The sequence below is a fragment of the Protopterus annectens genome, chromosome 12.part0, assembly GCF_019279795.1.
Source record: "Protopterus annectens isolate FY-2018-M chromosome 12.part0, PAN1.0, whole genome shotgun sequence".
Lineage (NCBI taxonomy): Eukaryota > Metazoa > Chordata > Ceratodontiformes > Protopteridae > Protopterus > Protopterus annectens.
Window position 1 is genome coordinate 206,031,383 of NC_056746.1, and position 12,553 is coordinate 206,043,935.

General features: G+C 39.6%; 1 protein-coding gene across 1 annotated transcript in view; it reads right to left on the bottom strand.

Moving 5' to 3' along the window:
- LOC122816450 (netrin-3-like) overlaps window positions 1-12,553 on the bottom strand; it is a 668,831-nt gene that overhangs the window by 521,355 nt on the left and 134,923 nt on the right. The window lies entirely within an intron of this gene.

Below are 12,553 nucleotides of genomic sequence, written 5' to 3' on the forward strand. Positions count from 1 at the left end.
GGCCCTCAACTGTTTGGAAACTATTTCTCTGAAGTCTAGGCAAAGGTAGATGGCCTGTGACTTACCAAGTTTGCAGATGACTGTCAACTGGACACAGTCATAGAGTTCACAATGATGATTACATATTAGGGGTTGATACAGACAAATGATTGATGCCAAACTCATGGACTTAACCTTAAAGCAAAAAAAAAAGCCTCATTGTCCCCTTTGGCAATGACGTTTCCCTGCTAATTATGATATACATAGCACCCCTCTAAGCTCAAACAGTATTGCAAGACTTCAGAACACATGTTCATAGCAATCTACACATCAATCAACATAGTGGTGAGACTCGCATTCTACATTGTGCACCTCATAAATAAGGCCATCACATCCAAGACCAGGGAGGTCCATAGCTCTGCTGTACTCTACCCTTATCAGACCACTAACTGAGTACAATGCTCCCTTCTGTGTGTACCTCACCAGACTCCTGCAGCAACCAGAGAAAACACAGACATTTGTGACCAGGAGAATCCAGGGCCTTCAAAACATGACATACATGGAAATACTGAAAGATCTGTCACTGTACCTAGTATCATGCAGGGTACTGAGAGGTGAACTAAGCCTGGCCTACAAAGCAGTCTCAGACCCTGCCCTACTGGAAATGCTGAACATCTGCAAATCAAATGGGACAAGAATAACTTGCTCCAGGGATCTCAACCTAGCTTGTGGCATAAACAGAACATGCTGGGGAGACAGCTATATCTCCCAGCGACTGCCACTCCTCTGTAATAGGCTCCCATTGCATGTGAAGCAGTGCTCCTCAATGACCCTATTCAAGCGCAACCTTGACAACTGGATGTGTGACTGAAAATTCACCTCAGGGGTGGCACCTATGTCCCTCATGGACAGGACCATTCAGTGCTGATCACAAAATCACTCTAACAACAACCATCTAACTATGCTCAATAAGGGTACTTGTGTTTTTACACATCTAGGCTTGTAAACACCCTAGGGCCATTTGGCTAGTTACCTCCTATGAAGCTATGATCCTATGCAGGCCTTCCATCTTCACTCTAACATGCCCTGCTGACATCAACCACTTTAAGTTGACTTGCAGTCTTGTAAAAAATCAGACTTGTGCCATAATGCTTGTGTAAAGTACTTTGTTCTGTAGTCTGTGTACTTAGATAGGTATGGGTCCTGTTCTCACTGCAGGTGTGTGCGTGTGTGTGTGCGTGTGTGTGTGTGTGTGTGTGTGTGTGTGTGTGTGTGTGTGTGTGTGTGTGTGTGTGTGTGTGTGTGTGTGTGTGTGTGTGTGTGTGTGTGTGTGTGTGTGTGTGTGTGTGTGTGTGTGTGTGTGTGTGTGTGTGTGTGTGTGTGTCTAGACAGAAGAGCAAATGTTTTGATCCTATAGTTACTGCTCCAGTCCTATGGATTGACAGTATTTTGATGCTTGCACATTCCTACGTATCCATTTCATGCAGGCCTCCCAACATCGTCTCTCCAACATGTCCTGCTGATGCATCCACTCTAAGTTGACCTGCAGTCTTGTAAAAGTTAGACTTGTGCTGTAGCGCTTGAATAAAGTACTGAGTTCTCTAGTTTGTGTACTTAGCTGGGTAGAGGTTTTATACTCATTGCAGTCAAGTGTGTGTGTATGTGTGTACACTGTTGATTGACATTATGGACAGCCATTTACACCAGCATGTGGTACACTGTTATCGCCATATTCTCCTCAACAGACACTGCTGATGTCATCAGCTATAAAGTATTGTCTAAGACACTGCAAGTCAGACTTGAGATATGGTGCTTGCCTTAAATACAGAGGTCTGTAATCTGTGTACTTAGGTAGGGGTTCCATTCTCACTGCAGCCTACTGGGTGTGTGTGTTTGTGTTCTTACTTGACATTACAGAGAGCCTTTCAAACCAGCATGTGGACTACTGTTATTACTATATTCTCCACAAAAGACACTGTTGATGTCATCAGCTATATCTGATTTGTGGATATGCACTATTCCCACCAAAGCAGGGTCAGAGACTGTTTTGGAGGCTAGGCAGAAGTCACTTCATCCTATATGGGACAGATTACAGTGACATGGCTTTCAATCTATCCACATACATCATGGCATGGTTTGTAGGTCCTGTGTTTTCTTGGTGAGAAGCTCCTGTGGTCTCTCAAACTTCTACATGTGTCTGGTGAGGTACATGCAAAAGAGAACATTATACTCTATTAGTGTTCTGATGAGGTTCGAGTACAGTGCTGTCATACAAAACTAAGATCTGAATATGATGGCGTGACTTATGATGTGCACAATGTAGGCTTCCAATACTTGTGTGGACACTTGCTGGTCAAAGTTTAGATTGCTATCTACACATGTTCCCATTGATTGCATCACTAAGTTTCAGCATAGCAAGACTGTTGTCAATGCTGTAACTGGCATGGAATTCCACTTTTCAGAAGGACACATTTCTGTATTTATTTGTAGATAGCGTGGCTTTGTCACAAATCATTTGTCTGTGTTAGCTCCTCCTGTAGTATGTTATCATCATTGCTGGACTCGATGATTGTACCAAATATGGAAGAATCAGCAAACTTGGTAAGCCAAAGGCCATATACTTTAGCTTGAACTGTCTAGAAATAGATTCCAAACAGTAAAGGGCCAACCACAGATCACTGGGATATGCCAGTAGTGACAGTTCTACTGATATAGGTTGATTCACAGACTTTCACAGTACGTGTTCTGTTGGTGAGCCAGTTGTTTACCCATCTAGTGATGTAAGGATTAATCCCCAGTTGGGAGAGTTTCTCAATGATACTTGCATGGACGATTGTGTCAAAACCCTAGGCCACATCAAGATAGGTAGTATGCACTGTCCTTCCTTCATCCAGGCCTATCACACAGAATTGATGGGCTGTGACAACATCACAGATAGCCTATGGTGTGATTCAGCACATACACCTTACTGATATGGTTGAATACACATTTCAACATACCCTCCACACAGGCTATGCTCCTGTAAAAGGTGTACATCAACATGCATCCATCTAGGTTATGGGGGGGACAGCTCCTGATGCATGCATGTATAGACACATCCTGACTCTCCTCAACTGTGAGGTAGACCAACATGTCATCATGGACCTTTTCTAAATGGACACTAGTAATATCCCAGCTGTGTGTAACAGCACTGGGTGAGTTGTTAATTCTACAGCATGTCTGTTACATCTAATATATGTCCTCAAAGTGATCACAGGACATGTATAATTACAACACTATCATCCTGTGGAATTTGAGCAGGCCAAGGCATTTGACACAAATTCACACTGAGGTATTCAATCAACACTGTGGCCATAAACAGATACATCATCAAGTGGGTAAACCAGTGAATCACATATGTGGCATCTCACTATGTTGAAATGTGTGATCTATATCTCAGTGATCAGGTCCATACATCAGGGTTGTCTGCTAAGCCCTCTCCTGTCCATTATTCAAATGATGGACATCACAGATGACATACACATCCTGTGTCCAAACAGCTGCCTGAAAGACTACAGACTGTGGGCAATCATTGACTCCAACTGTAATACTAATACAAGACAGACAGTATCAACACATACCAATGACTGCTGGCACAGTCATGACAACACTTGCAATGATAAGAAAACATGGGGGGGTTGTTACATCAAGAAAACACACTATATAATCAGACCAACTGGTATGTGACATCTGTCCTTGGGTAGATGGTAAGTAGAACATTCACCAGTATGCAGTCACAGTGCTGACTACTCCCTTGTATGTAACAAAAGTACTGAGCATGAGAAAGGACATTCACATCAGAGGTCATAATACCTCCATAGTTCACAGCCTTCATCACACCAATAACAGAGTACACTGCACCCTTCTTCATGTACCTCCCTACACATCTTCCACTGATGTGTTACTGACGTGTGCCACCTTTGTCACTGTGAGCTGTCACACAGCTTATTGGCCATACTTAGGTATTCTTCTTGTGGCGTAAACATTACTGTCTGATGGTGAGGAACCCCCATCGAGCTGTTACATCAGATGTATATGTGCTACCCATTCTGGTAATGCACACAGTACATACATAGGTGTTTGACAACATTAATGGCATGGATAACATTTGTAACAGGTGTGGATTGTGCCATATGCCATACACACCAGCCAACTAGCCTGTATTGCTCAATGTATAGCAGTGTCCCTCCTAACACTTCCAATATATGTTACAGTGCCAGGACAGTGTGTGTGTGATTACCCTCATAGAATATGGACATATCATAATAGTTGTACAAGTGTGCTTGTGCAGAATCATCTCTGCTCACTCTAAATCACATACATTATGTCAGAGGCATGGGAGTACTGGTGGTATTATTCTGCTATTGTCCATGATTGTGGTTGCTTCTTTTAATGTTGTCCATGAGCCTTTACCTATGTCCCAATTACTGGAGACCTCTGCTGAGATTACACTCGTATTCAGGCAAATCCGTTTGAACAGCTTCACAATATGCATCCTACCCAAATTGTACATCAGATCCCTGATAGGTGTCCTCTGCATTATTCATATAAGGATGCTTATCTCACACAACTTCAGAAAATAATGCCAGGAATGGAATTTCACAATACTCTGCACTGTAGATACACTGTCCTGTACTTAACATTTATACCTCTCAACTGTTCAGATTATCAAATTTGTGGCTTTCTGTCATATCACTGGGATGATCTCAGGACTGATGTGGCTCAATATTACATACATTTGAGTTTCATACTTCAAATCCTTCAGAACATGTATCTTAACAAAAACCCCTGGTTATTCTGCCACATTTCTATAGGGCATATATGTCAAATATGCCCCTATTTCTGGGTCATTGTCCCCTCATTATGTTGTCCTTTGTCCAGATGTCTCACACTAAGAGATTAAGAGCCATCTGTGAAGCTCTGGTGATCATTGTGGCATTTCCTGCAAAACCCGTGGACCATCAGTCCTCCAATTTAAACAGGAGTGCTGTCTTTGTTTGCTTACATGGTTTCCTGGGTGGAAACACTGTTGCCAGCCACAAAACTTCACTTATTTACAATTAAACGTGGTGCGAGATGTGGGGTCTATATTACATGAACGAAAGTTCATATAAGCGAACACTCTAATGAGAGAAACTCCCGGACATTAAGGTGCATTTTGTGGGATCGTAGTACAGTGAAGATTGGAGGTTTTGCCCTTTCCTCACTGTAGTGCGATCTCGGAGTTGGAATATATATTTAGTGGGGGGGGGGACAGCCCCTCACAATATTGTTTTCGATATCTGGGATTTTCTCTCATTGAGCGTTCATTGATATGAACTTTTGTTCATATAATATAGACCCGTGTGACATGAATATGCAATGCACGCTTCTGCTCACCACTCACCACCATGCAGACACGTAAATTCCATGTAGCCTTTCCACAAAGCCTACACAGAGTTTAATGAATCCCAAGGAACTTCTTGATACACAGAATTGGAGGATTAAATGTACCAAATTTCCACAAACAGTGTTCAATATAGTCCCAATAAACCTAAAATACAGTGGAAAACAGAAATAAAAACACCAGAAAATGTTCCTATCAGTGAAACATCAAGCTTCCTTTAGACTAGTTGTGCAGTTGTAAACCTGGTCAGATGTCCAACTGCTTGTTTCAGCAGGATGCAGTGAATTCAAATTAATCATACATTTCAAACTGTACTTTCATTTCTGAAGCACTTTTATCTAGCACAATTCACCTGCGATAGTGGAAGTCAATATGACATTAGTAATTGCCTGCAGATGCTAGTCTTTGTAATATTTTACTAAATAATGTCAGGCCAGGGCGTTCACAAACATAGTGTAGCCTCCTGTAAATGGCAGAAGTGCTGTTTGCTTTGTACATGGCCCTAAACAACCAAGATTCACAAAAGTGAAGAGCTATCTGAATTTGTACGCATAAGGACTCACAGCAAGAATGCCACAGGCACAGATTGCACAAAGTCACACAATTTGCTCATTTTACTAGTTAAGATACTGATCTGCATAGAAACTACACATACAGTTTGGTTTCAGAGAGGAGTGGTCTCTAATAACTAAACAACTGTGTGTACAAGTGCACACACATACATACATTAGCACGAAGACTTAAAGGCTACTGAGTAGTAGAAGCAAATGATGAGAGAAAGGGGAAAATTAGTTAGGACAGGCTCCACAAACAGTTACAAACAGTATGAACACTTTAGGAAAATAGAGATGTGTACAACACAGCAACATAACAAGTCTTCTTAAGGATGATTAAAAAAAAAGTGATGCAGTCATTTCAAGGATACCAACTCAAAAAAGCAGAAGCAGTGGAAGAAATCGGTTTAACTATCCATCCTAAATTCAGGCAATTTCTTGGCGATTGTAAATTATTAGGTACACAATTTGTTAACTTTACAAATGCTCCACACTGTATATTCATAAAACAACAGTAGTGCAATACTTGAAATGACACACACATTGCATCAACAAAGATGAAGGCATGCATAATTTTATGGGGTTACAACATAAGAGGCCATCAGGGAAACTGTATGACAAAGTGAGAAAATTGTATTTGTGCTACCTAGAGAGAGAGATTTTGTAATTTTAACAGATATATGCTATGAGGTACAGTTCTAGTACTAGAGAGGGTTTTTTCTGCATTATGGGGATGAATGCCATCACAATATTTTGTCTTATTAGCTACTATTCTTTAAACATGACCAGGGTAATTCAAATATTTCAGACTCCTTTCCCATGCCTGCAGAGGTGAAGGTATTCCATTCTTGTAGAAATTGAATTGTTTGTGTTTCATACAATATTATTTCAGATAAAAATATAATGGTCATTTTGCATTATAATGGAATGATCAGCTGCTGGTTTCACTCACTAGGGGAAATTTGCATCATCAAACACCAGTGTTGTTTTTCAATGATGTCCCTTTTACAGAGACAACAGGTGCTCAGTTGCGCTGTTCAGTGTGATATGCTCACAGTTGCATCCCCATAAATGGCCGAGTCTTGTACCTACTTAACTCCACAGTTCGCACGTTTGTGAATTATCAAGAATAATGAAAAGTCTCTGCATTCCTACTCCATAATATGGGCTCTCCCTGGTATACAGATGCTCCAGCAGATTGGCCTCTTTTGTGAATTATGTAGACTTTTGTATGTGGTTTCTACCATGTACCGGCCCTACCCACTAACACCATTTTTATGAATCCCAGACAGAGTTATTAATTTACAAATAACCTATCTTAAACCCTGTCTCATATTACAGACACACACTTACGTTTACAGAGATAATTATAACTTGTGTTTGCAAAAATATAGAGTAACTTTACACACCATTTCTATTTTGTTCTTATTACTACAGTGAAGTTATGAACTTGAGTAATTATCTAGTTCATGGCTCTAACTCTTTGGGAAGCGAAACATACGAAGTACAATAAAACTGTTTAACTTGGGAATAAATATGGTTTGGATGCAAACCAATTTATCCAGAGATGCCTGGAGGATTCGGGGTGGGGAGATGTGGGGGAACAGAGGAGCTTTTAAGTGTTAAGTGGATGAAGTTTTTGTCACAGTGTTACAGGTGAGGAAGGGTCACGGTTAAGGAGAAAGGCTGGCTGGACAGGAAGTGAGGTAATGGTAAGGAGGAGTTAACTTCGTTTTGTGCAGGAGAAGTGGGGTGGGGATATCACATTTAAGTGTAGACCTGTTGCTCACCCTCCCTGCCTTCCCTTTTTGGTCAGCTGGCATGTTATGGGTTTACATACATGTGTGGGTTGACAGGCAGAGAAAATGGCTAGGATGCCTCTCTTCTGTTCCATCTCTGGTGTTTATGTTTTGGATTTTGCAAAGTGGTTGGCTGGTTGTTGAAGTGAGTGGTGGCATGCTGCTTGTGGTGTGAAGTTTGAGTAAGCGAATGATTTGCTAATGCTGCTTACATTATGGTGGGACGGAGGTGATAGGCTGATGCTGCCTACTGTAATTTATGTTTGAAGTTAGCTATTGTATTTGTGATTAATGCATTCTATGATTAATAAAGTCTGTGATTAATAAATGCAGTGATTAAGAAATTTTGATTAGTAAAGGTCATCTTATGCCAAGATGGTGTGGTGTGGTTTCTTGGGGGGATCTGGACAATATACATTATTGCACACTGACAGCTATTTTTAACTAGAGAAAAAAGTTATCAACAAGCAAAATGTAGCATACCACACCGTCAGCATCAGAATGAATATAGGGAAATGAATCTTGTCCTCTTTCTTCAGGAAATTGTACATTTGAATATAATCATTTCCTCACAATAAACCAGCATTTGCCAATGTAGATCATAGGTTAGTTCAGGTAATGTGAGGAAATGGTTATACTGTAACTGCAGTGACAAAATATTGCTACTTGCCAAGCTTAGGAGATATCATTTGCCAAAGAAAACATTGGCTGGCAAGTTAAATTTTAAGTGGTATGTGGGAAAATGTTCAGCATACCATCAATGTGACCATAAAGCATGAACAGATGTGATGACATTGTACAAGTGTTGCTGGAAAAGTGACTTTTCATGGTGAGTGCCATGTCTTGTAGGAGTGTAAAAAGATCACAACACTCTGCTTATGAAAACTGACAGCTGATACATTTATGAGCTAGTCTGAAATACAAATGACTTTTGGGACAGCTAAAATACAGAAATTTAGCAAAGACACAGTGGTATGCTAAATAAATTGTAGGATTACAAGCTTGGGTCCAGAATTTCAGAAACTTTTATCTTAGATTTCCACATTATAAACTATTTAGTGTTAATTGTACAGTTCAGGTCTGACAAATGACTGATATCATATCTGCATTACACAATTAACTCTTAGGAGCTAAACAGAAAATACTGGTTATTCTGAGAAATGAAAGCTGTCCTATTTCAGGATAGAATAAAATAGCTAGCAGTAGTGGTAATTACTGAGCGAAATGTTGACATCTGGCAGTTCTGACTGAGCATATTTGTCAGACTATTCACAATCTCATAACTTTGGCCACTTTAAAAGTTTGGGACTAAATTTTCAAACTATTATTTTCATTAAAATGGCTTGGTGATGATATCTCTGCCGCACAACTCCAGAATTTTGGGTTCAGTCCAGACCTCTGCTCACAATGTGTGCAGAGTTTGCCTACTTTCCCTATAACTGCAAGAATAGTCTGGGCAGTCTGTATTCCTTTCATTTCTCAAAATCACGCTGGTTGATTGGCTGCACAAAGATATCTATGCAAATATTGTATCTGCCCTGTAGCCTGGCCATGGCTGAAAATGGACTAATGTGCCACAGCATTTACCCAGTGAAGAAATAACGAAGGTGCAACAAAACATGGTTATGCCATAGCAGTTCTCTTCCAAAAGAGTGATTGTATTGTCAGTGTGCAGTCACCTTTTCAGGTCACAATGGTTTATGTTCAGTGTCTTACTAACAATGAGTCAAAATGCAATAAACTCTGAAAGATAGGAATCCAAGCAGTCAGGGAGGAGTGTGTGTGTGTGTGTGTGTGTGTGTGTGTGTGTGTGTGTATATGTGTGTGTGTGTGTGTGTGTGTGTGTGTGTGTGTGTGTGTGTGTGTGTGTGTGTGTGTGTGTGTGTGTGTGTGTGTGTGTGTGTGTGTGTGTGTGTGTGTGTGGTGTAAGGACGGCAAAAAATGAATGGAATGGCAGGGATGTGAAGGCGATGCATTATGAAAAGGTGGAACTCATTGGAATAAAGTAGTAGTAATGACAGCAAGAGGTCCTGAAGACCCAAATAAATAAAGCAGAGTACTGGTTGGAAAGTGAGTAGATAATGTTTGGCAGCACTGTTTTGATTATGTTGGTGTATTAGGTATAGGAATGAGGGAAATATAAAACATCCTGTAAAATTTGAGTAGTAACTACAATAGGTCTGTGTAGACAACTAAATAACTTCATTGAAAGTGCATAATGGAAGATGTGGAGACATCATACCTTCAAGGTGGAATGAACAATGTGGCTGGAAAAACACTGGAATCTTTGACAAAACCTAATGTAGTGAGCTGAATTCTCAGACGTCTTTCCTGCTTTACATGCTGTCTGAGCTATGAAGGGTTGATTCCAGGAATTTGATGATCACCTCAAGTAACAGAACAGCACAAGAAGTTTAGCATGGGATTACGCATGACAGACACCAGTAGGTTGCCACATGGATACCATGAAAACAGGCATCAAGGGTTTGCCATGAGACACACTGAATATAGAAACAAGGGATACAGCACTGGGAGGCACTAAATAGAGATGACATCTGGGGCCTGGCACAGGAATAAACCAAAGAGAAACAGAGGGTGGGCATGGGAATAAACTAAACAGAAATACCAGGGGGCATGGCATGTAAATGAGAAAAAAAGACCATAACGTTTTGCATGAGTATGGATTGGACAGAAACACAGTGGTCTCTTAGGGAGGAGGATTAAACAGAGAGACCAAGTCGTTGGTATAGGGATGGGAATAGACAGAGAATTAGCACTGGAATGAACCAAACAGTGCATACCAGAACATCTGTACACTAGCAAGCAATACGTACATTATGGGTACTATAATTTGGTAACTAGATAATGTTAGACTTAAGCCTATACTGTACTGCTCTCTTTCCTAAAAATATTTGCTAAACTGGAGGCAACTATGTTACCTATCTGGGTATTTTGCGAATGCATTTTTAAGTAATATTAATAAATGTGATACAGCAATACTGAATCAATCATACCTCCAAAATGTGACTTGGCAATAAAACAGGTCACAATCTACAGAGAAAAAAGTGAAGAGATGAAAATCTTTCTAGAACCTCAAGGAAGTCCTACTTCTTAGCAGAAAATATATTCTATTCTTTTCTATTATGATATAAATAAAAAATATAAATGAGCGTGTCCTAGGTTCAGTATCACTTTCAGTGAAATATGTTTGTTCAAACCTGATCTCCACTGACAAGTTTTTCATAGTTATATTTGTGATATTCGATATTCAAATGTGAACTTAGTATCATATATATATATATATATATATATATATATATATATATATATATATATTTACACACATACATATACACACACACACACACACACATTATACTGTATACATTATAGTGACCCCATTAGATTGGTCGATCATGGGTAAGAGTGGCCTGTGTGTGGTTGACCTTTATTGTTCAACACTGCAAAAGGTTGATAGTTGTACAAGAAAGTTAGTGTGTATAATTAACAAGGGGTGGTGAGTGGGCTTGGTCCCCACCACACAAAACACTGTCCTATACAATGCTTATTCCAAGAAGAAACTTCAGAGCATGCACAGAAGTGTGTCGATCTTGTGCAATTCAATGTTACTGTGTCCACATTAAGCATGCTGACTTAACGCCACATCGACCTTACCCATTAGACCTATATTATGAACACGAACACATATACATATATATATATATATATATATATATATATATATATATATGGTGACTGTATATCAGTAATATGAAAAAGGTCTTCCTTCGCACTGCACTGAAGATAGTCTATCAAGCAATGTGCTCTCCCTGAAGGGACTCTGATTTCAAAATTATGGGAAGAGCTAGGACAGCCAGCATACTTCTAGTGCGGGAAAGTATAAAGAGGTAAGATACAAGTTAGAAGAAATTACTACTTCTACATTGCATTAAAACAGGAAGATTGTGGGCCATGTTGTGTTTTTCTATGGATAAACTTTGTCAGTGCTAGTTTTTTGTAAATATATGCATAAAGATGTCTATAACTTATTAACTCAAGGTGTCTCCTTTGTTGTTAGTCAACTTAATTCAGAGTTAAACGTCCCCTTTTTCTAACAGGGACCTGAAATCTCAAGACAAAACTTAGGATGGTTTAGTTGTGATGAAGTACTGTGGTGCCAAGAGAAGCCATGGCAAAAGTAATAAAAAAAAGGTAAAAAAAGATAGGGAATCTTGTATGGTACGTTTTACATACAGGAAAACCCCGGTAGATTCAAACACCTACTAAAAATGATGACATTCCACCTCCCCCCTCTTCCCTGGAAATGCTCATGCTGAAGCCAGTCTAAGTCTTAACATTTCATATATAGAACAGTATCGAAACAGCACTGTATCACACAAGTGCAAGCTCAAATGAACATGAATGCCGCGAGAGCTTTGAGAAATCCTGTATCTGGACACAAAGCATCTTTCTTTAATAATGCATTTCTTAGGATCAGGATTTATATCCGAGGTCACATGCTTGAAAAATGGAGTAACATTCTTTGAGAATTATTCAGCTTCCTTTATTTCTTTATTGGTCAATGTTATACCACCCTGCCTCCAGCATTGTGGCTGTTCCCATGGTGATAGATAGAAATGTCACAATACAGCATCTCTGTTTCAAAGGAGAAAGCAAGCTTCAGAAAATGCTGAAGTGATAAATACTGTGCAGGAAGTTCCTAAGCACTCAGTAACAAAGGCAATAATATATATATATATATATATATATATATATATATATATAAATATAAATGA